A 14,239-nucleotide genomic window follows, 5' to 3' on the forward strand; every position below is an offset into this window, starting at 1 on the left:
TGAATTAGATATTAGCTTTTTCTTCCTGCACCTCCTCATAGTTTCTAACTACAACCCCATTTGTAAAGGTGACTTCTGGATTACCCATTCTACTAATCTTACATAATAAGATTTTTAAAGTTTTTGGAACATAGTTTTCACAAACAGAACTTTTGGAGCATTGAAATAAAATTTTCAAAATATTTAAAAAAAAAACACAGAATAATGAGTTTTTTTAAAACAAACTTTTCAGAACATATATGAATATGTTCAGAAGCGAAATTTCTTAAATGTGTTTTCAATAACAAATTTTCTAGAACACATAAAATATGTTTTAGAATAAGTCTTTTAGAACATAATTTCTCAAAGAAGATTTTCGAAACATAAATGATAGTTTTTAAAATGAATTTTATAGAATGAGCTATTTTCTTCTTTCTTTCAAATAGTGCAATGGAGAATATTTCAATTGACTTCTGAAAAATTGGAGAGTTTTAATAGTAGTTCTGCGGATGCCAAAAGTAATGTTTTTTTATACATATTTTGAAGGTTACGACCCTATAAGGCTTAGGCAGTTTCTTTCTGCAGCTCCACAAGGTTGCGCAAAGACAAAACTGTCCTTATATAAAATTGTACATTTTTTTTAATTTTTGAATTATGAAATCTGGTAAATTTTTGGATTGACATTTCCGGTAAATTTTCGGATTGACGTGTCTAGTAATCTCCCGGATTGGTGCTTCCAGTAGTACATGAATAACAGTGTTAATCCAAAATAAAAAAATGCAAGACATCCATAATTGAAAAAATCATTCCGGATTCATCAATCCATAATTCAAAATATGCATTCTGGATTTAGAAATCCATAATTGAAAAAATCATTCCGGATCCACCAATCAGTAATAGAAATTAGGTTTCCGGATTCAGCAATCTGGAAATCAACAATTTATGCAAATTTTGTTTCCAGAACACCTTCTCATCCAGAATGCAACATGCTTCACTTCTGGATTGATGAATCCGTAGCACACTCCTAGATCCCTAATTCAAATAACAGGTGAAGGTCAGTTTCGGAATTTACAAAGTTGTGAGGGTGCAGGAAGAAAAATGTAGGGGTGCAGGAAGAAACTGCCTGAGGCTTATGTTGACAAAAACAAAAGCCCGATATCTTTGTCTTGACCCCAAAAAACCTGACGAATAGCGACAGACTCTCTTTTTCATTCATTTACTATTAGTTATTTCAGGTTTATTTTAAACATACTAAGAAAAATTAATGGTAAATAAATGAAAAAGAAACAAGTTACAAAATTAATCTTATCATCGTTAACTTTTTCTTTCTTTTTTTGACGTTTACCATTAATATTATTAGGGATTGCAACAGAAATAATAATATTATATCAAAAAAATCAAAACGAAACTTATCTACTGGATTAATTTGTTTAGACCACAAATATTATGAACAGAAAGAAGTAATATATGTTTGGAATCAAAGGATCTGCACTTTCTGCCCCCAAACATGACTCAAATCCCAAATTATTCATACATATAGCTTGCGATTATATGAAAGAAAGTACAGGTGAATATTTATTTATTTATTTGCATAATTTAAAATGACGTGGTGTGGTGTGGTCCATTGAAGAAGAACAACATGAAATTTTCTAGGTCACGAGTAGCACTATTCCAGGCAATGGTGCTGGGTAATTTGGATCTGGTGAAGGAAGTGGCGGTGGCATTTCACCCAGTTTCCTCATATTCAAATCTGCAAATTAAACACAACAAGATCATTTCAACGGTTCAAGGTGTTTTTCCAGATTCAACAAAACCCTACGTTTTGAAGATACACTAATTTTTCCAGAAAAAGATGAAGATGCATGCATGACAGATACGTGGTGGAAGTGATCGTGATTATATTCTTCTATGCATTTTTCATGATTCACTGCGAAGACTAACCTGAACCAAAACTCAACTGCAAAAGCAGAACAAAGGCTACGATTAACAGAAGAAAACGTGGAGAGATTGATGAGAGACTGAAGCTGTTAGCCATGGTGAAACTTGATAGTGTGTGTGAGACATGCTTCAGAATAAGAAATCAAGAAAAAATTATAAGAAAAACCCTAACTTTTTTTCTTCGCAAGAGACGACGGGGATTGATGAAGAAAAGTAAAATCAGGTCTATTAGTAATTAGTTTTACTAGTCAATAATAATCAAATGAGAAAAATTGCGTAGTCGTAACGTTCAAATATTTGACTTGGTATTGTAAGACATGAAAGTCCTAATGAGTTGCTATTGGTTGTCCAAATGAGTGGCTATTGGTTTTCATAAGAATATTTTTTAAGACACTAAAAAAATTTCTACTAATTAGATTTTAAAATTGGTAAGTAAAATTTTGATTATTTTTTCCTTTTTCTCTAGCATTGTTTTTTACTCTTATCACACTATCTTAGTTCTCTCCCTTGTCTCTTCATTATTTCTTATCATCTCTTCCTTTTTCTTCTTCTTTCTCTCTGTCAATATATTGATGTAAACAATATTAATATTTAAACCTAATAAGTTGGAGTTTAAACATTTAGTGTTTATACGTTACAATATTGTTCAAAACTCAATTAATTATTGTTGGTCTTGCCATTCATTTTTTTTTTCTCATTATTTAGTTACTAGCATTTTAATTTTACGTGAAATGGACTGGTAACGTACCAATTCAACATTTCTTTCCCTAAAACGCAAAATTTTTCATGACTTACGAGATATACATTTAAACATTCCACACCTAAGTTCTACCATAAATAGAAACGCTAATGATGTAAACATCGAGAAAACCGACCTTGGCAATTGAATTGACAAAGACGAGACGATATGGCAATTTATAGAAATGAGAAACTTGGCAATGCATACTTTCTTCTTCAATACACACTCTTACGTACCATCAATGTGATATTTGGTTCTATAAAAAAATTTGATTGGCAAAGAATGAAAAAAAAAACTATGTTCAAATTTTTTAAATCGTCTAGAGGTTAAAGTGTCTAGAAATTCAACATCGTCTATCTTGACCAGAGTTTCTGACTACGTCATCTATTGTATCAATTTAACTTTTAACATCAATTGGCATTTCACGCTCCTAACTAAATTACTATGCACGTGATTTTGCAAATGTTTTGTGTGTCTTTTTTTGCAAATGTTTAGTGTGTCTTCTTTTGCAAATGTTTAGTGCGTCCTCTTATGACCTTATAATAAATAGTTATCTTCATGAGTTGAAAGTTCACTAGTAAAATAGACTTTGTGTTATAATCTCAAATTAATTTTTTTACCATGAACGTAGAATGGGTTTCAATCTAATCACGTAGATTTTCTTTGGGTGATTCTTCGTTTACCTTTTTGTTACACACTCTACTGAATTTTGGGTTTTTTCCTTACAAACTAGTGCGGTGAACCTGGAGTGAATGAATCTCAATCATCATGACTTTTACAAAGTATGAGGTTGAGAAACTCATTAGCTTTAATTATTTTGGGTTATCACATTTCAAATGTGTTTTCTTCTAGTTCAATAAGATCTCGTTGAAGCTTTGGAAGGTGAATACAAGCTTGACATAATCATAGTCAAGAAGGACATGTTATTAGAGAAGGCTTACCATGCAATTGTTCTGAGTCTTGGTGTCAAGATGTTAAGACAAGTTTTGAAGAAGAAAACTGTAATCGGGCTATGGATAAAGATATACATCTTGTATATGACTACGTCTATAATGAGTTCTTTTATTCTTTCGTTCTAAGAGTGCAGTAGAGAATGAAGGTGCAGCGGTGACGTAAATATTAAATATGAAATGGAGAATTCTTTCGTTCTAAGAGTGCAGTAGAGAATGAAGGTGCAGCGGTGACGTAAATATTAAATATGAAATGGAGAATATTTTAATTGAATATCTTGACTAATTGGAGGGTTTTAATAGTAGTTTTCCAGGTGCGAATAACAATTATTTTTTATACATATTTTGAAGGTTACGACCCAATAAGGCTAATGTTGACAAAAACAAAAGCCCGATATCTTTCTCTTGACCCCAAAAAGCCTGAGAAATAGCGACAGACTCTCTCTTTTTCATTCATTTACTATTAGTTATTTAAGGTTTATTTTAAACATACCAAGAAAAATTAATAGTAAATAAATAAATAAAGAAACAAGATACAGAATTAATCTTATCATCGTTAACTTATTTTTGTTTTTATTTTTGATGTTTACATTAATATTATTAGGGATTGCAACAAAAACAATAATATTATATTAAAAAAATTAAAACGAAACTTATCTGCTGGATTAATTTTTTTAGACCACAAATATTATGAACAGAAAGAAGTAATAAATGTTTGGAATCAAACGATCTTCACTTTCTGCCCCCAAACATGACTCTAATCCCAAATTATTCATACATATAGCTTGCGATTATATCTAATATTTATTTATTAATTTTTATCACAGAATTATAACTGCATAATTTAAAAATGGTGTGGTGTGGTGTAGTCCATGGAACAAGAACAACATGAAGTTTTCTAGGTCATGGAGCCCCTATTTTTCCAGGCATTGGAGCTGGGTTTGGATATGGTGAAGGAGGTGGCGGTGGCATCACATCCAGTTTCCTCATATTCAGATCTGCAAATTAAAACAACAAGATGATGTAAACAGTTCAAAGTGTTTTTTCCAGAATCAACAAAACCCTACGTTTTGAAGATACACTAATTTTTTGTCAAAAAAAAAACTGAACATGCATGCATGACAGATACGTGGTGGAAGAATCGTGATTATCTTCTTCTATGCATTTTCATGATTCATTAGGAAGACTAACCTGAACCAAAACTGAACTGCAAAAGCAAAAGAAAGGCTATGATTAACAGAAGAAAACGTGGAGAGATTGATGAGAGACTCAAGATGTTAGCCATCATCTCACACTGCTGAAACTTGATAGTATGCTTCAGAATCAGAAATCAAGACAAATTTATAATGATGTAAGAAGAAAACCCTAACTTTTTTTCTTCCATTTCATACTACATCAATTGAAAATATGTAACAAAGTTCAAGAATTTGTCAAGCAACGATGGGATTGATCAAGAAAAATAAAATCTCAGGTCTATTAGTATTACTTTTTGACTAGTCAATAAATATTATTTTTTTATAGGCAAAGTCAATAATCAAATGAAAAAAATTGCGTAGTCGTAACGTTAAAAGATATGAATTAGTAGTTTATGGTTTCAATAGTTTGCAGAACTTGAAGAAGGTTTCTTCTCATTCAATTTATTTTTTTATATCGGCATCCTTCCATTTATGTGTGTTGATTGAAACCCAAACCCAATTAATTATAATATACAACTTCTGATTCGTAGTCACGATAGCAAAATTTTGCTTCTATTTGAGCTTTCAATGAAATTTCCCATAGAAGATTAGGTCAATAATGATAAAGCAGGTCAATAATGATAATAAAGAGACCAAGTTTTGGTAGCAAAATTGAAAAAAAAAAAAAACTCATTTCTGTTTTTAATTTTTGCACCATGTGTTAATTGCGAATTATGAAGACACTTTTTACTTATTTGAGAGTGACGATAAGAGGGAATCATAAGAGATTTGTTTTATGGGAAGGGATGCTAGGTAAGTTAAGGATTAAATTGTGCTTTTGGAAAGATAAAAATTCTTTTTTTTTACTGTTATTCTACATGTTTGTCTTTTGTTGCCGGTTATTGTGTCTGTGTTGAAGGAAGTGAAAAGGATACATAGAATTTTTTATGGATTTGGGGTTTAGAGGAAAGGAAAATTGCATGGGTGGTGTGGAATAAGGTATGTGAGTCAAAAGAAAAAGGAGGTTTAGGGTTTGTTTTTTTTATCAACAAAGAATAAATTACTTAAAGGGGACACTTCAAGGGTTATAGAAATAAGAAGGTTTAACTATGCTCTTTTGGGTAAGTGGATTTGGAGACTTATGTCTCAAGAGAGTGATTTTTTGAAGGAGATTTTAGTTTCAAAGTATGGTGGTTGAAGAAATTTAAGGTCCCAAGCTTGTATCTAAGGAATCTATATGGTGGAGGGATCTTAGAAAAGTGTGGAACTTAGTGGAATGGGTAATGATTTCGAAGAAAAAGGAAGGTGGGTAGTAGGAGATGGGAAAGAAATTAAGTTCTGAGAGGATAAGTGGGTGGATAATGAATCCTTAAAGAAAAAATTTCCTAGGCTGTTCTTGGTCTTTGTAGATGTTGGTCGCACTTTATCACAGGTTGGTGCTTGGAATGACAATTATTGGTCGTGGAAGCTGGGGTGGAGAAGAACTCTCTTTATGTAGGAATCTAGTCAAGTTGATCAACTCTCGCAGTTGTTGGATAATAAGAGGTTAGTGGAAGAGGGTGAAGGCATGACTGATAAATGGATTTGGAGGGATGCAGTGTCTACAATTTACACGATGAAGGCAGCTTACAATCATCTAAAGGGGGTTGAGCAAGGTGGTTTTGGAGATTTTCTTACGGAGTTTTGGAAGTTAAAGAATCTCCCTTCAACGCAAGTTACAGCTTGGAAGGTGCTAACTAATACAATTGCTACTAAGGATAATCATTTGAGAAGTGGCTTAGTTCTGGTAAGCAATCTCTAACCCTTATGTGGTGAGGAAGTGGAGACGCTAAATCATCTATTCTTCGAGTGTAAGATTTCTTGGAGAATTCGAGTCTCTGTTTTGTGTGGTTTAGGGTTTACTCAGTGTTTCATTATGATGCATAAATGAATTTCATGTTGTTTAAGCCTGTATGTATGAAGGAAGCTGTCAATATAAATGTTGGGGGGGATTTAAGTAGCAATTTTAGGTGAAATATAGAATCATAGAAATAAATGTATTTTAATAATGAGAGAGTAGATCTTTTGGAGGTTTTTACTATGGCTCAAAGGAAACCTTTGTCTCAGGTTACAACCAAGGAAAAATTGGTAAACTTCTCTTATTCAGATTGGTGTTTGGATCCCCTATGTTGTATGAAGTATTTGAAAGAATGATATTTTGCAGACTATTTTAACTATTTGTCCATAACTGTTGGATTTTATGTGCAAGTACTTGTTTCTACTGGTGTTGTGGCTATGGAAAGAGAATGTGGCTCTCGATCAGGTTAGTAGGCAGGTAAAGATTATAGGTTTGAAGAAAATATACTATTGAGTAGGATTTTTTGTGACCTGTTGTTGGGTGAGGGTATCTGATTGTCTTGTAATTGGGAATATTGCCATTGTGGATTTTCGGTTGTTACTAGAACCATATCATATCATATTATATCGGTGACCTGATCAAATGACTGGTTACATTAAATATTAAATAAAAAATGTGACAAGTATGATAATTATGGTAATATATTGGCAAATCTGAAAACTATGGTATGACCAATTAATACATCATACAAATTAATTTTCAAACCAATGGACAAGTTAGTAAAATGATTACATTAATAATATATTTTATAATTTTCTTAATAAAGTTGTCTTAAATACGATTTATATTTTTTATTTTTTTATTAAAATTATATTAAATAAATAAAACTTCAGAAAAAAATATACCCAAAAATCATATTTATCAAAAAAAATTAAATATAAAAAAAGTCGTGTACACAAAATAAATTATAAAAAAACAAAAAGTTGGAATCACATCAAAACATGACTTATCCAATTGTTGGAGATCACACATCGACTAAAGATGATGACATTTCATTGTATATAAGTGGGTGCAAACATCACCTTATTAATCAGTTTTACGAGGTTGAGTTAGGCCTAAAACCCACTTCTTAACACCAATTTTGCGAAGTTTTACAATTTATTTATCTTAATAATTTTTTAGAAAATTGTACCAGAATCATCAATTTTCTGCCCTTCTCCTCTCAGCAACATGTTCTTTTATTCTCATCTCCGTTACAAAGAAAATGTTCAAAAAAGTAGCTTGAAGGAAAAATATTAAGATTGATTTTATCAAGAGATAACAGCTGAGAGATTTGCTATACCTATTGTGAGGCTGTTACTATATATTATCTACAATAAAAATTCTCTTCTTACTTATAAAAACATGTTTCGTATATATATATGAATAACATATTGTTTCACATTGTTATTTTCATGGGATGGTTGATTGTTTAGAAATGTTTGCTATGATTCAATTAAATGTTTGGTCTTAAGTTACTTTTTCTAGCCTTGATCTATTGGTTTGTATGAGGTTGATTAATTGATGTAATTTTGTCGGATAGTTCTAGAGTTGGTGTTGTAAGAGTTGTCCTTGGATCACCCCTGAAATAGTCCATATTTAATTTATTGTTTATTATTGATAAAAAAAATATTTGTTAAAACTTTTTTTATTTTTTCCTATTTATCGGTTTCTTTTACTCTTTATTTTCTTTATTCGTTTTTGGTTATATACTTTGTATAAATCATATTAAATATAAAATATCAATTAAAAAAAAAATATATATATATATATATATAAAATTAAAGAATCAACTCACTATGTTAAATTCCTATGTTTTTATGTCTTTCAAGTTCTATTGTTTTTTATTCCTATGTTTTTATGTCTTTCAAGTTCTATTGTTTTTTGGTTTAGGAATAGTTTGTAATTTTTGTTGAAAGCTTGGGATAGATTTGAGTATAAGGTACTAATTTATATTTTGATTTATTTTTATAAGAATTGGACCACCTTAAGTTATTCATATTTATTATTTTTTACTGATAAAAAAAACTATGTCAAATTACTAATGTGTTTTCTTTATTGCTTGAAAATTTCCAAATTGACCAATCAAATATTTACTGTGTACGAGATAATTTAGTTATAGGAATAAAAAAATATTAAAAAATTAGTATGTTTTAAAAAAAATTACTTTGGAATCTAATCAAGTTGGATAAATTCTCCTAATAAAATAAACTAATTATCTTTCATTTTATTTATTTAGTCCTTATAATTTAATAACAAAAACTACGATGCGGAGGAGGTTGAGGTTAATAATCATACTAGCGCCAGTAATGAAGAGCAGTGTGACCGAGTTTGTCACACACTTGACAAAATATCTTGGAGTTCTTATAAACACCACGATTGGAAGAGCGAGCCACATGAGTACAACGACTAAAATTATTGCTTTTGCCCGAGCCACGGGTACCACAAGAACCATAAAAATTGTTGTATTTTTCTTGAGATGGATTTGCAGGATGTCAGGATGTGTATACAGAAGTGGCAGGAAGCGTTAACGGATCGACTTGATTGTGCCGCTCAAGACGCTCTTCTTGAATCAGAAGAAAGGTTTCGATCTCAACAACAGTATAGGGATCCCGTTGCGACAAAACAGAGACAACATATGAATCATAATCGGACGAAAGACCATCCAAGATAACTTTGATGCATATGGGTGCACCGACTGACGCAAGAGAATCCACAGTTCTTTTGATGCCGAGAACTGATACCATAATAGACATAGGGACTGAGAGAGAAAATATAGAATGTAACTCAATTATATTATTAAAAGTGTAAAGTTTCATTTATATACAAAAGTTAAAAGAGAGGATATATCCCTCTCGTTAACATATTATTATAAGGATGTATAATGTTGGACTAACAGTTTTGAGTTACAGCAGGTATTTTTTGAGATAAAATGTCTTTAACATTTTTTTTGTGGATTTGGAGCACCCCTTATACTTCAATTTATTCATGGCCGTCTATAAGAGAAAAACAAGATGAGAAACAAAGCTAGCTTGATTCAACTCGTTTTCTCGTGATACATGATCACATAAAATGAAAATTTAACCAGGAGGAGGACGACCTATAGGTGTATTACGCCCGGTGGATTATATTCGGTGGATTACGCCCAGGTGAAGGAGGTGGACTTGGCATCACTCCCAATTTTCTCATTTTCAGATCTGCAAATTAACATCAAATGACGTTATTAACTGTTAATAAGCTTTTAAATTCAAGAAAATGTACTTTTACTTTACGTGCTAAACACTTACAAGGACGTCATCTATCAGACATTAACGACAGTGGTCGTGATCTTCTTACAATTTTAAACACATGCTACAATCAAAATCTTGAACCACAGGAAAATAAATGCTTATGATGTTGAATCACTGCTAGCTTTTCATTTTCTGTTTTCTTTTTTGTATTCTTTAGTTTTTTGGAACTCCATGTCCATTGTGATTGAGCATTACTAACCTGAACCAAAACTCAGCTGCAAAAGCAAAAGAAAGGCTATGATGAACAGAAGAAAACGTGGAGAGATTGATGAGAGACTCAACATGTTAGCCACCATCTTGAAACTTGATAGTGTTCCAGTTATGCTTCAGAATCAGACATCGAGAAAAATTTATAATGATGTGAGAAGAAAACCCTAACTTTTTTTCTTCGATTTCATACTAAATTAATTGAAAAAAATGTAACAGGGTAAAACACCAAGATTTTTCTCAAGAAACGACGAGGATTGATTGAGAAAAATAAAATCTGATCTATTAGTGTTAGTTTGACTAGTCAATAATCAAATGAGAAAAATTGCGTAGTCGTAAAGTTAAAATATATGACTTAGTAATATAAAACATAAAAGTCCTAATGAGTTGCTATTGGTTTTCACAAGGGTACCAAATCGGCTTCGACAATGGTGCGTTGAATTCGATTGTTTAAAGGTCCATTACAAATTTTTTTTATTAAATTTTAATTAATTTTAGTGATAAAAATAACTAATCACTTTTATAAAGTATATATTATTTAGAGGTAAAAAATTTATTGATATTTAAAATAATTTTTATTATTAATAAATCATTTTTAAATTATTATTTAATTAGTTATCAATTAATTAGATTTTACAGTTGATAGCTAAATCTTTGTAATTAATTAGATACTAATTTATAAACTATTTATTGATAATATAAATTAATTTAGATACCAATTATTTTTTAGTCTATATGATATTATCTAATTTAGTTAATATAACTTTTTTATCAAAAAAAAATAAAAAATAAAAAAATAACATTTTAGATCTTTTGGTTGTTTTCTTTGTAATTTCCCATTGAGTTCTGAGGTTTAAAATTTTTGATTTTTAATTCTCTATAGCAGTTGTTTTAATAGTCTAATATCCTAGAAAACTGGTTTTTGTGAGAGGTTGTACTTGAATGCATGATTGAGAGTCTTCCTTATCTTAAACTTTGGTTTCTTAGTTAGTTCGCATTGTTCTAATTAATTTCTTGGGCGCATGATTCAAGAGGGAGGAAAAAAGCATTCCCATGGAGTATACTCATGGAACAAAGTGGGTATTGATTAAACTAGTAGACGCATGCTTCACTGGTGAGTTTCAGTTAAATCAAATTGGCGCATGTTCAATCTGTTTTAGCTTTATTGGAGGATATAGAAAATATTAATATTTATAGAACTGGTGAAGAATTAAATGGTGGAAGAACTTGGGATCAACCATTTTTTTAATTGCTATTTTAAAATATCTTTTATATTTTCTGCTATTTCAACCCCTTTTTTTATCTTTATTGTTATTACTAACTTTTATTGTTTGTAGATAGATTTTAAACATGGTTTACTAATTTCACTATTGAATTTGTTGGGAGACGACTTGGGGTCATCTGACCACAATTATACTATCATCTCTCTAGTGTTAGACAAGTCTACTCTAGAATCATATTAATTTGACAACAAAACGACAACTATCAGTATTCCAGAACTCCTAAAACGCCTCACAACTCAAATCTGGAATCCTTTGCTGCATATAGGCTTAGGAAGATCTAACTGTAAAATCTCCTTTTCCCACCCATCCCATGTCCATCTGTCACAATTCAAGTTTAGAGTGATACTATTAATACTAACCATCAACTCTTACTCATGTTCTATTTCCCACAAGCTTCTACCTCTTCTCCAAGAAAGTTGTCATCCCACAAGCCACTCTACATGTGAAAAACAAATGAGAATTTGTCTCCTCCTCCACCCCACACATTACACATATATTAGTCTCTAGAATCATCCATTTCCTAGTCAAATTTTCTCTAGTTGCAACTTTATTATGCAACACTCTCCATGCAACTACCTGAGTTGATGGTAAAACCTTAATTTTCTAGAAAAAATCATACATAACCCTATGTTCATTATTTCGTAATTTCCTTAGCACTTTATAAGCAAATTTAACTGTATAAGTCATGAACTACCCTTCCTTCTATAACCATTTATCCTCACCTTCCTTAGCCAACTCTCTATTTTCTAGTTGATCCATCCATTGAACTAGATAATTCAATTTCCACTCAAATAGATTTCTCGTCCATTTTAGCCTCCTTTTTCATTCATTATTGTACCAGTTTCCCAATTGATTTACTTTAGCATCCTTGTCATTAATTATAAGAAATAGTCTTCGATACTTTATTCTAAGCACCTAATTATCTAACTATTTATCTTCCCAGAAATCAATTTCTTTCCCTTCTCCAACATCCCGCCTAAAATTGTCTTCAAAGTGACTAGCCCATTTCTCTAAAAACCAAAGGCAGTTTCTTCCTGCACCCCTACATTTTTCTTCCTACACCCCCACAATATTATGCAAAGACCAAATTGTCCCTATTATTTTTTAAAACCCTAAAATGCACTTAAACTGTATTTATTTTTTTGCATTATGGATTATGGAATACGGAAAAATTTCAGATTGGCATTTCCGGTAAACTTTCAGATTCACCAATCCATAATTCAAAATATGCATTTCACATTCAAAAAAATTCATCATTCAAAAAAAGCATTCCGGATTCACCAATCCATAACAGAAATATGCATTCTGGATTCAGAAATCCGTAATTCAAAAAAAAGCATTCCAGATCCATGAATCCGTAACAGAATTAGGCTTCCAGATTCAGCAATCCAGAAATCAATAATTTATGGAAGAATTGCTTCTGAAACATCCCCTCATCCGGAAAAAAAAATATTCAGTTCTGGATTGATGAATCCGTAGCACACTCCCATATCTCTATTTCTGGTAACTATGGTGTCCTTTTTCAAATAAAAGATTAAGGCCAGTTTCGATATTTAAAAAATTGTGAGGGTGCAGGAAGAAATATGTAGGGGTGCAGGAAGAAGAATCCAAAACCAAAAGGTGGAAAATCCTAACAACCAATTGCTCCATAAGTAACTCATTTAACTATTAAATTAAGAAAAATAAACTAATATTTTCAAATATTTTATTTTTTATATTTAAGTTCTTAATTTTAATTAAAAAACTGTTTTCATATTCATTGAGAAATACATAACTGATTATAAGATAACCAATTTTAATTTTAGTGGAAGCATCAAGGATAGTACGATTATTTTATGAATGATTAGTATACATATCTATTTTTTGTAGAACATTTTTTTCAAATAAAAGGGAATTTTCAAAAATTTTCCAAATTAATAAACTTTGTTCGTTGCTCCAAACCACCAACAATGTTTTTTTCTTGTGTTATTTACCCACCATAATTCCAATGAAACATATTTGTGTTTTTAAATGTGTAAATATAATAAATTTTATTTTGATTTTTTTCGCAATCAAGATAAAATAATTAGAGTAAAATATAGTTTTTCTAGCTTATTTTTTTGTCTTTATTTAATTGCAGTTCTCTTCAAAATTTATTTTTCAGCAAATAAGTTTATTCGTGTTGGGCCAGTTTAGGTATAGATTTTATTTTGCACTCTATTGGGCCTAGTTGAGTCGAAATCCACTTTCTCTTTTTTCTAAACATCATCATCAAGTTTACTCATTTGTATTAATTTTACCTATGTTGTTTAGCACTGAAAAATTTGTTGTTTCTTATTTTATTAATCTTGTTGATGATATTTTTCCTTAAAAAGCCTCCTTCTAATTTTTTTTTACTGCTAATAGTTAATTGTGATATTTTCTAGGGTTGTATTGTTTTGTTATTTTTCAAAGTCCATCAAGAACAAAGGTCTTCTCTTATTCCTAATTATATGAAGTTATTTATAACTTCAGTATTTTTTTCTCCCAATTTTCTTAACAATCTAATTATATGTTGAATAGATTAATAACAAAACCTATTGTATTTCATATTATATTTTTATACATATTTGTAGGGCAATTATCCCTAAGTCTCCCAAGTAAATATGTCCCTGGTGTGATTTATAGACAAAACCTAATACTTTTTTCCCAAAAAAGAAGATAATTATATACTAATTAAAGGGGTGCAACTACACAAACCCAGCAATAAAAAACTATGATAACAAGTACATAACCACAAACCAATCCCAAACCAAGAAAAAGTGCCTGAAACCTGCCATTACA

At 30.7% G+C, this 14,239-nt stretch overlaps 1 long non-coding RNA gene across 1 annotated transcript; it reads right to left on the minus strand.

The window, feature by feature from the left end:
- Positions 1–1,440: 1,440 nt before the first annotated feature.
- LOC137836536 (uncharacterized) lies at positions 1,441–2,048 on the minus strand. Its single transcript, XR_011085321.2, has 2 exons — positions 1,921–2,048; positions 1,441–1,729 (listed from the first exon to the last, which is right to left on the minus strand). It is a non-coding gene; the product is annotated as an uncharacterized LOC137836536 (long non-coding RNA).
- Positions 2,049–14,239: the final 12,191 nt, after the last annotated feature.

Source organism: Phaseolus vulgaris, chromosome 4 (genome assembly GCF_051622355.1).
Source record: "Phaseolus vulgaris cultivar YP4 chromosome 4, ASM5162235v1, whole genome shotgun sequence".
Lineage (NCBI taxonomy): Eukaryota > Viridiplantae > Streptophyta > Magnoliopsida > Fabales > Fabaceae > Phaseolus > Phaseolus vulgaris.